The following is an 11,253-nucleotide window of genomic DNA, read 5'->3' as shown; positions in this document are numbered from 1 at the left end:
TGGTGATGGGAGCTGAACACAATATTCTTAATTAAGTATGACAGGTGTTATATAAGTTGAGCATAGTGTAGCTAGATTTAAACCCTACAGTTCTTATTGTATATCATTTGTATTGTTTCCCCTACATGGTTTTGAAGAGAACAACAATGACAAATACCTTAGTTTCACTTTCAAGTTCAGTGGCACACATCTTAAATATATTATACAGTACATGTAGTATTTTGAGCATGTGTACATTATTAGCACCTATTCATTGCAGATATTGTAATGTATCTGTATTAGTTCACATTATATATCCTCCATGGAGAAATCATATGACAAGATGTCATTCTCTTTAATTATCACAAATATTATTGATGCTTAGCCTGTGATTTCTGTTGGAAAGCTCCTAGTAAGATCTGTAATCCACATTAAAAGGGGATATTTCACCTAGTATGGTGAAATAGTTCATGATCATTGTAAATGATCAAAGTAGAAACAACAGACAATAAAAGAGAATCACATATAATTGGCACATACAGTACGAAAAATAATAAAAACTGTTAATTTAAAAGTGCCCTGAAATCTGAACACAGTCTTTTCCTCTGTACACAAATATTACTGCTGATGTTGAATATTTGCCAAAGCCCAAGAAAAACCTAACCATTAATATTTATTTTTCTTTGATGTACAGTATTTCTTCTAATCTTTGAGTATTTCCCAACATACACCCAAATCACAAATTAGCTTCCTTATCAAAAGAACTGCCTGCTCTTACACTACTTCTCCTCAGTAACTGTTTCCACTCAAATAAGTAACTCATCATGCACCTAGAACAGTGCAGTAAACCAAAAGAAGAGTTTTAAACCCCCATGATAGATAGACATTCAATATGAATCCTGTAATGGCTAATGAATCAAGATGTGTCTCAAGTTTTCTTCAAAAAACATTTGGAAAAAAAAGTGTTGTTGAGGCACTGGCTATAGCCCCCTGTGCCTTTTTAAGAATTCTACTGAAAGCGTAAAAACATTTCTCAGAAAACTCTTGGCCTCACTTCTATTAGTAGTTGCCAACAAATGGAAACAATAAAAAGCTAAGATACTTGTCAATACTGTACTTGTTTCAAGAAACACTCAATTATGTTTTTTGAAAGCTGTTATTTTGCAATCTCAATATTTTTTCTTTTCCCCCTTTCTTTGTCTTTTTCTCAGTGGTTCTCTGAAACAAACAGCCCATTTCACAAGAGGTTAAGAGGTTCTATTAAACACTAATGACAGACCAACACTGGAGCGTAACAACACTTTTAAGTAAGCAGAGACTATTTGGCTCATCTAGCTAATTTGGTAGCTAGAAGCCAATTGATTCTAGGATCTCTTCCAGCCATTTCTTGAAAGAAGCCAGGGCATGAGCTATGAGCTTCAACAAGATGGCTGGATAGCTTATTCTGTACTCCTACAACCTTTTGCATAAAGACATGCCTCCTGTTTATCATTTTAAATGGCCTTCCACATAATTACTACTTGTTTTCCTCTTATTTGTGTTTCACTGTTTATTCTGACAAAGTTTACTGGATTGACTTTGTCAATAGGTTTGAAGATTTTGAGTACTTGTGTCCAGTCCCCTTGTAGTCTTCTCTGTTCAAGACTAAAACTATTCAGATTCAAATGACAGTTTAGTGTCAGTGTAGGGAATTACCTTGAGTCCCAGGAGTCTAATGCTACCGGCTTCCTAAGCTGTGGCTGCAGTTGGAAACTCTGAAGCTGTGTCATACACAACATAAATAATAACACTCAATATGTATTGTTAATAAATGGTGCCTGGCTGATGTGTGTGCTTGTTTTTGAAGGGTTTTGAAAAGTGGTTAGGATTGGGAACAGTGAAATTTGTATACTATTGAAATATGTATTTCAGATCAAAACAAATATGAGGCAAAAGTACAAAACAACAAGTAAAGGTTAATTCCATGCTGAAAACTAAAAGGAGAAAAGTTTCAGCTGTCACCCTTCTTCAGGTATAAGGTTCTTATCATCCAAAGAAGGCAAAACAGTTGAAACGCTGTTTTTCTGCATTCAGTTTTTGAGCATAGAATTCAAACCTTTACTTGTTCGTTTGCAGCCAACACATGCTGACACAGCTTCCCCCTCAAAAGGTTCAAAATGTCAGCTGTATTTAGTAACTACCCACCCATCCATTTGCTAACTGCTTTATTTAATACAAGGTCACAGTGTAGCCAGAGCCTATTCCAGCAAGCAATGGGTCCAAGGCAAGATACTGTACACGCTGGATGGGAAATCAGTCCATCACAGGGCACACACAAACACAAATACACACACACTCACACCAAGCCCAGTTCTCCCAGAGGCCAACATACAAATCTCACGCAGGTAGTACCCCAGGTCTGGAATTGAACCCAAGGCCTCTACTTATACTATTCCTAGGTAATTTTATTGTGAGAATTAAAATGCAGCACTTAATATATCATGAACATAGTGAGTTCTGTCCTACAATTGTGCACTTAAGTTTAATTTTAATATATACCTGTAATAAGGCCATCAGGAACAGGGCAAATAGTATTGGAATCACTAGTGTTTCTTTGGTTTTAACACCTCTCACTAACTGTACATTCTTACTTGTTCTGTAAGTAAATAAAAATAAATAATTCTGAGTTCTATAAAAACTCTCTTAAAAACAATTAATACAAATATGTTACTCAATGCAGGCACCCCTACAAATTCTTCTATTTATTTGCTATCTCTAAAAAATATAAAATTTTAACTTTATTTAGTATGAAAAAATTAAAAATGCTGTTCAACTCCTAAATTTAATTATATAGTTCAAACTTACTATATTCATTAACATGAGTTTAATGTTCCTGGTATATCCTGGTACACATGTTAATAAAATGTTTTAACATAATCTTGTTGAAGCAGAACTGCTGAGGAGCCTGAATCCGCAAAGCCTTTCATATACAGTACAGTATATTTAGATGTCAATCAGTTTGATCATTATGTACTGCTTTAGGATCTTGATGACATTTATAAACTTTCTAGTTACCACACACAGCACAATGTCTTTACATAAGAAATGATTAGAATGTTTAAAAAAGGTCTACAAATGCTCAAATTTTACTTTTGAACTCTATGAATCATCACTTCAAATATACAGTATGGGCAGCCAAGTATATAGCAGTAGATGGTGGGAGGCTTACAGTATGTTTGTTCAATTCAACATAATACCTTGTGTTTTTTTTTGTTTTGCATGGCTGGCTTCTCTATATGAAAGAAATTAAAATAGTGGAAGTTTGCTCCAGTTTTTTTGTGCGTGACTTTCTGTGTTTTGTTGTGTTCAGAGGGGTAAGGATGTTTGTGAGGGAGGGGCTTGTGGTTATTCTGACTAATGATATCAGCAAAAAAAAGGCAAACAGAATTCTCTTTGGAATTGCCGAACTGAAATGTTTAGATATGATGGCCACCCAGTCCAGCTTCATGATATTTCACTCTTGACCAGACACAACTTGCTGGAGCCTGTGCAGAGTCTCTAATATCCCAGCACTACCCTGTCCCCAGAAAAGGGAAGGCGAGGGCCTACTTCTAGACTTGCGCATATCCTCCGGGTGATTTTTTTCGCCCTCTCTACAGCAGTCTATTTCCAGTCTTCAGCAAGTTTATGGGACTCCCTGGCACCAGGTCTGCGGTGGGAAAGATCAGTTCTTGAGATATAAACAGGAGAAGCCACACCTATAGACGTACCACAGACAAATCTGATATTTCCATTAATTGCCTTGAAAGGGTGGTGAGTGAGAGCACAACAATGGAATATTGACAATAAAACATCCCATCGGCAGGAAAGGGCTTTTCCCTTTCACTTGCTTATTGACTTTGTTTTAATGCAAATGCTTCCACAATACGTGTTACACAGACCCACAGTGTTGTGACTATAATACCTTTGGGAGGACTGCATCATGTTTATTCTGCTTTGTAAGACATTGCTAAAAGTAATGTTTTTCGTTTCTAAAAGTTTTGCATTAAATGTACACTCAGCATTGCTTGTTTCTATACATTCATGTACATATTCAACCTTTTTTGCTGATTTCACTGTAGTACTGAATGTAAGTTCAGAATTAGTTGCAAACTCTTTCTTGTCTCCTTTTATGAAAGATATTTATACAAGGTATACTTAAGAGAATACACAAACTGGTCTTTTACAATTCAATATACTTTTATAAGAATTCAAAGGTTTTTGAAAACAAACATTTCACAAAATTAACATTTGGAACATCTAGAATGTCTTAGAATTTCCTTAGTTCATGTTCATGTTCAATTTCCATAGTATCAAGGTTCATGTTTACAAATTTCACAGCTCCAAGTGTTGATTCAAAAGAAAATGTGACTTGAAACCACCAACTTTATTTGTGCACAATTTATTTTGTATTAATGTATTGATATCAGCTATCTTCCTGTGTTATCTTTACTTAAATGTATATTTGCTCATAGTAACAGAACAGAACAGAACAGAACAGAACAGTAACAGAAATTACTTCCTAGTTACTCCTCCTTCAGGAGGAATTGCATTCCAGGATGCAGAAGTTTACAATAACTAATAATAGCCAAGAAAAAAGTTAAAAGACAGACAAAAAGAAGAATATATGAACAAAAAAGCTCACTTGGGGTTTATCCCCTGCCAGCAATTTAATTTAACTGCTGCATTAAAATAAAATGCACTCTGCTGTCATAGCTATAGTTCTGCCGCATGAACCTCAGCAATGTTCAAATGTTTTTCTTCAAACTGCCCGAGACAAATGAAGACAGTGTCTCAGGCTGAAATCTTTCTGTTGAACTTCATCCAAAACGCTTCAGTCATTATGAGGCCTGGAGCCTGCTAGATTAGTATAAAATTATTCCCTTCCTCCAGTCCTTTTGGTATGTGTTTGTTGAAATAGCCCATGGGACCTCAGGAGAAATTTAAGGTTGCATTTTACCATTATTAATTACACTTAACATCCTTTGTGGTGGTTTTTAGAAATATTTGTTTCGCTGTTATGAGGCCATTGCAGATCAGCTGTTTACTATATCAATTTACTGTATAGGTCATTCATACATACATACTGCATATTCCTCAATTCTAATACTTACGTCTAGGCCACTGTGGCTTGTCCGGGTGTACACTTTGACAAATAATTGGAACTATTTTAAAAACATTTCCACAATTCAATATAAGCAGCCATACGCTTTAAAATGCAATACCACTAAAGCATGTTGTAAGACACTTATAGTCAAGTCTGGGGACGATCTTGCAGGAGGTATATTAAAATTGTCACTCTACAGTCATTTGTATGTACATTTAATGCTCTTCGGTTGTGTTTTGCAACTGTTTGTTGGAGGTACACATCTTCTATGTATTGTATTGGAGGTACACATCTAACTATGATTGAGTGTATTTATGTGGAATGTGCCTTGATTTTTAAAGCCTTTACTGACCATAACAAATCTGCCTCCTGTCAACTAACTTTTAGAATTGTAGGTATCTTAATCATCCTTCTTTATTCACCATCAACTTTATTAATCATCCTAAAAGATTGCATACACAAACACAAATATATTTTGGCATATAAAATCTGCAGATTTTAATGAGAATGAAAAGTTGGGTCTTACACCCATTGTACCTCAATCTTTTCCAGATACAAACCAGAGTTTTGGAAGCAGACCAGACAAATTAAATAAAAAGTGATATTATATTACTCAGTTTGGGCCCATTACACAAACAGACCTCAAACGTCATGACATATTTCACAGCTGTCTTTTCCCCTTCACTCCAGAGACTGTGAAACATCTGGTTTTAGGTAAGGGTCAAAAGTAGCATTAAAACAGGAAGATGCAGTGTGGTTTGAACAAATCCATACTACCTCTGACGTCAGATGAACGCGCATTTCAAAATGATTAGGGGCGTAAACTTTCATCCTAACAATGAGGTAACAATTATCCTACCACAGAGTTGGTGTTTATGGAAAATGTGAAACGAATACCCTTTCTTTTAATCGTTTTGTAAGCACATTCAGGACACACGTCATTACAATTTGAGTCCCATAATGCTACATGATTATCATCAATTAAATTCGCATCTGTAGCTGCAGAAAGCGTTCCCTGGATCTCAGTTTATAAAAAAGATAATTCAAATTCAAGTCTCACTTTTATTCTTTGGTTTTGGTGTCTGTTGTGGCAACTAATTTCTATCTGATACATGTCTACTCGGAAACAACAGAAAAGAAGCAAAGAGATGGGACTTATTGAGATCTTCTATAGACACAATGGATCTGCATTCAATTTTGAATACATTTAATAATACAGAATTACTTAAATAGTTTCAGTTTAGTAGAAGAAAATAGATAGGAGGAGTATTACTAAGAAACACCTGAGTATTTTAGGGATGATTACAAGTGGCATAGAATGGGCATGCCACAATTGAATAGAATCCCATTGAATATTGCTGTAACGAACAGTTCTATGCAGACAACACAATCCGAAGTAGTGAAGAAACACTGGTGAAAAAGGTCATGCAGGAATACGGGGATGTAAACAGGGGGGCGTGTCCAAAGTGCGCTGGTGCACGGGGGAGGTGTGGCCGAAGCAAACAGTCCAAAGGTAATCCAGATGGGGAATCCAGAAACGGGCAGAAGTCCATAGCCAGGTGATCCATCCACGACGAAGGATTAAAACCAGGAACCGGGTCGGAACCGGCAGGGGGGACAGAGACAGAGACAGAGACAGAGACAGAGACAGAGACAGAGACTTAAAAACATGACGGAGCCAGACTCATCAGGACCCGGGCTCGCACGATATGGAAATGAGATGCAGAGCCCAGAACTGACGAAGTGTCTGGCTCATAAGGGGAACGGGAAGGCGGCTGGAACAAGGGGCAGGTGTACAGAATTAAGTCCAAAGTGAAAAGAGACAGAGCGCCCTTAAGGTGGAGGTACTACAATCGTGACAATTACTGCATTTTGAATTAATACTAGGAGAGAAGAACTAGGCAATTGTCATAGCTGGCAGCTATTAAACAAAAATATATGTATGAGGTTTTAATATCACAGTAATTCAATAACTGTATAATCTTATGGGATCTTTAATATCTGACTTGTAAATAAAGTCTAATGTAACGTGTACAGTATGTCCTTTTCCATTAGTTTTACAGCTATAGTAGGTGCATTGTCATATTATGGATACATTACATGGAAAAAGTGCATTGATGCCACTGACAAAAAGATCTGATTGGATCCACACTTCATGAGATGATCTACTGGCATCTACAAAAAGCCCTGCTGTGACTGTATGAGCTTTTGCTACTGGGATCGTGCGGGCTCTCAACCATAGAGCTTGATAAACATGCAATGCATTATATCTGTATCCTGAATGTCACTAAAGAAACTGCCAAAATAAGGACATCCTACTTGATAATAGCCACTTATTAGGACTAATTCTCAAAAGTTTCCATTGTTTTATCTGCCTGTTCAGTTACCCATGACAATCATGGCCCCTTCAATCATGAGGCACATAACAAAAATCCTCAATATGCAAAGAACTGGCCTAATCTGATTAAGACCTTCATTTCTTCTGAGGTTTCCCTGCTAAACCCCATGATGAGCTTCCTTGAGTTTTTGTCAAAAGGCAAGAAATATTGTATACTCATGTACCGTATATGTCAAGCTTACTTGTTGATCATGTAAAGGATTTTACTATTTATGTATATTAGCAAGAAAGCACATTTAATTCATGACTTAAAAGGGCATGATGAATTAAAGAACTTCAATAAGAATTTCTTATGACCCTCATTTTTCTGTCCTGTTTTTGTCCCACTCCACTTTTTGTTCATCTGATCTTGTACACAGCATAAATGTGCTGCAGTTCTTCAATAAAAATGGATGATTTAGAGCTCTCCAATGGACTTTTAGGTTTTGCCTTTAATAATTACCAATAAAAAAACATAAAAAAGAGTCCTAACACGTCTATCCTAGCAACACCACTTCGAGCAATTTGACAGTTTGAACTGGAATGTTTTTATGCAGTTTACGCATACACCTGTATTATAAAACGGTTTACGTTATACAAGGTAAAGTTTTACATTATATCATAGGATTACTATAATGTGAATTATATGATGTTCAATCGATAAAAAATTTCCAACAAAATTTAATTACATTTTTAAGCTAACCTGTAATGCTATTTTTCAATTACAATAATGGGTGCAAAATTTATTGAGCATGTGAGGTGTTTATACATTACATAATGTACTATTTTATTTTATTATTACATTTTTGTCTTAGAAGAGATTATATTCTCTGAATTCTTGTTGTTTGTCTAATATTGTTTCTATTTATATGGTTACCTACAATCATCAATGACTCTTGTAACTGCTAAGTGCAAGCATATTTTAGGTGCTGTTATTGAATTATATCTTGAAATATGTGCACAGATGAGATCATGACTTTGAAAGTGCTATGAATGCTTTTAATCAGTTTTGACCTGGACTACTATTTTATAATCTCTTGTTACTTTAAAATTCCATCCTAATCAGTGTTCTAATGGTGTTCTGATTATAGAAATGCAGGTTTAGTTCTGCTTTTGTGAATGATTCTCACCACAGATATAAACTGCCTTCTATTCATAATTGTCAGGAAACACTTATAAAGTAATTTATAAAGTGCTTTAATTAAGCAGTACCATGGAATGTAAATAAAAGAGGAGGTTAAACACAAGAATATTCTTCAATAAATATGATATTAATAAAAATCTGTTTTTAACTGTTATTTAAAAACATCAAAGAAATACATACTGTAGAATACAGAGTTCCACAGAGCACAGTCTAGCTGTTTCCAGAATATGCTCTATGTGCTATATTATGATTACTTTATCTGTTTTACTAACCTTCATTGTACTAGCTATTTATGCATTTTCTACTTGATAATAAAACATCTTCAAAAACACAGTGAAAAACATACCAGTCACTCCAGAAAGTTTCAAGAGGTGAAAAACTACAGAGAAATGCATTTTAATATCGAGAACTGCAGACATCACAAATTACTGTAATTTTACTTATTCTGCTGTGAATCAAACAAGACACCTACAGAGTATACACAAGTATACTGCATACTGTATGTACAAAATCTGACAAAATATACAAAAAGACAAAAAGAAGAAAAATATAATCTTGTAATGACTGGCAATTTTACAGGTAAATCCAAGAAATCATGCACTCTACTGAGAGATGATTTTCAACTCACAACCATTCAGGTGACAAATCAAGTGATGTGTGAGGTATTGGAAAGAGGAAATTGTATACAGAACTGTAATCGTTTATGTTTCTGATGTATTAAAGATAAACAGATTAGATGTTATACTTAAAATATTATGAATTTCAAAATTTGGTTAAATGTCTTAGGCACATATGAATCTTTATGAAGATATCAGGTGTCAACAAGATATATGATTTATATGAATCATATTTGCAAATATGTTGATCCAAGTTCAGGATCAGATAAAAAATTATTGCAGAACCCTTCCAGCAGGTGACACTATATCTGTTCTCTGAAACATGTACTGTTGAACTGGTCATGACTGCCATCTACTGCTAATTTGACAATGAGAAGAGGAATATTTTTTTTCTCTAGCAATTCACATGTATTAGTTTAATTTTCATGCTGTATGGTATTTTTTTTCACAAGGCCTTCATAGTCTTGACTAACCTAATACTGTTTTTCTCTTACATGATTGTTGTATATTGATCTTTCACTTTATTCTTTAAAAAAGCAATTGTTAGGATACAATTGAATTTCTGTAACAGAAAGTGCAATAATTTTTCTTTCTTTCTGTAAGAAGCAGAATTGTGTATTTTTCCTACACCTCTCATTAATAAAAAATCTTTTTAAAAAACACTACCTCCATCATTTCTTTTTAGATCTAAATAGAACTTCTACATCAGAAAATGACAGTGCTTTTAAAGTACATGTGCGTTATATATACAGTGTACATACAGTATACAGTATGTTTGTTGTCCTGTACTTCAGGTGAACCATTGTTTTATTTAAGAAATGAAAGCACTCTTTGATATCTTTTCATGTTCATGTAGATTTTTTAAATGTTTATGTTCGAGCATAAAAATCTTCTGGATTTGATGAAGTGGAAGTGTAGCACAAGAAAAGAGTGAAATGACTTTCAACTGGATTGAAACTGCCCTCTTGACTGAGATTGGGACAGCATTAGTGAGTCTGTCAGCACTTCCCCAAAGAGAAGCATTATCCTTTTAGTGCCCTTCAGGCATTTCATGGTGATACAAAGCACTCATCATGTAGAAACAGGTAAAAACTAAACTGCATTTCCCCCTGTGTTTCCACACTCTCTCTAGGGATTATTTTCCAAATCTCCATTGATTTGGCCAGATGGCACCATCTCAATCTGCACTCACAATTAAGATTAAATTTACATCACACACATACAAATGATGTTCGACAGACGCTAGAGCGTCACACAGTGCACGTGCCTATACAGAGATTAGAGAAACTCTTAGATCTTTTGCTTATGAAACAAAATAGGACAGGATGCACTTTAAAAAATGCACTTAACAAAAAATACCCTTTGCTTATAAAGAAGAGATCAAATATAAAAAATATCTAACAAGAATTACTGAAGATCCATTATATAAAAGGGACATATTTTGGATGTGGCTTCATGCAAAACAAAACATATTTTCATTTTTTGTCATGGAAACATACCTTTGAGAGTCCAACATTTTTGAAAATGCAAGGTTTATCAAACATTTATTGACAGTCTGTTGTGTAAGTGATCTTCCAATCCATTGTGCATGTACTGTACATGAACTTCTAGAAAGATAATTCTCCACTGCCCTGAGACTACCTGTAAGTATTACATGTGACTTCAGTGGTGATTCATACAGCTGAATAACCAGTGCTCAGGTCCAGTGGTATTATGTATTCCTTATGTGACATCATTGTTGCCAAAAGGAAAATGACAATTCAGCAGTTTGCTGAAAGAACTGCCCTGAACTTGCACTGCAGAATCAAGATATGTGAACCTACTAAAGGAAGCTATTTGTACATTAACATGTGACAAGTATGCATTTGCTTGGCATGAAAAGTATCATCCACAACCCAGCTGTAGTAACGAATTCAAAAAGACCACATAAAATCAGGACATTTTATCCATTTCTGCAAAACAAACTTTTTTTTGCTTTGTCTAGTTATTTTTCTAGTATGTGCTTTTCAGT

This window comes from Lepisosteus platostomus, chromosome 11, assembly GCF_059453375.1.
Source record: "Lepisosteus platostomus isolate fLepPlt1 chromosome 11, fLepPlt1.hap1, whole genome shotgun sequence".
NCBI classification, from domain to species: domain Eukaryota; kingdom Metazoa; phylum Chordata; class Actinopteri; order Semionotiformes; family Lepisosteidae; genus Lepisosteus; species Lepisosteus platostomus.
This window is presented reverse-complemented; position numbering follows the sequence as displayed.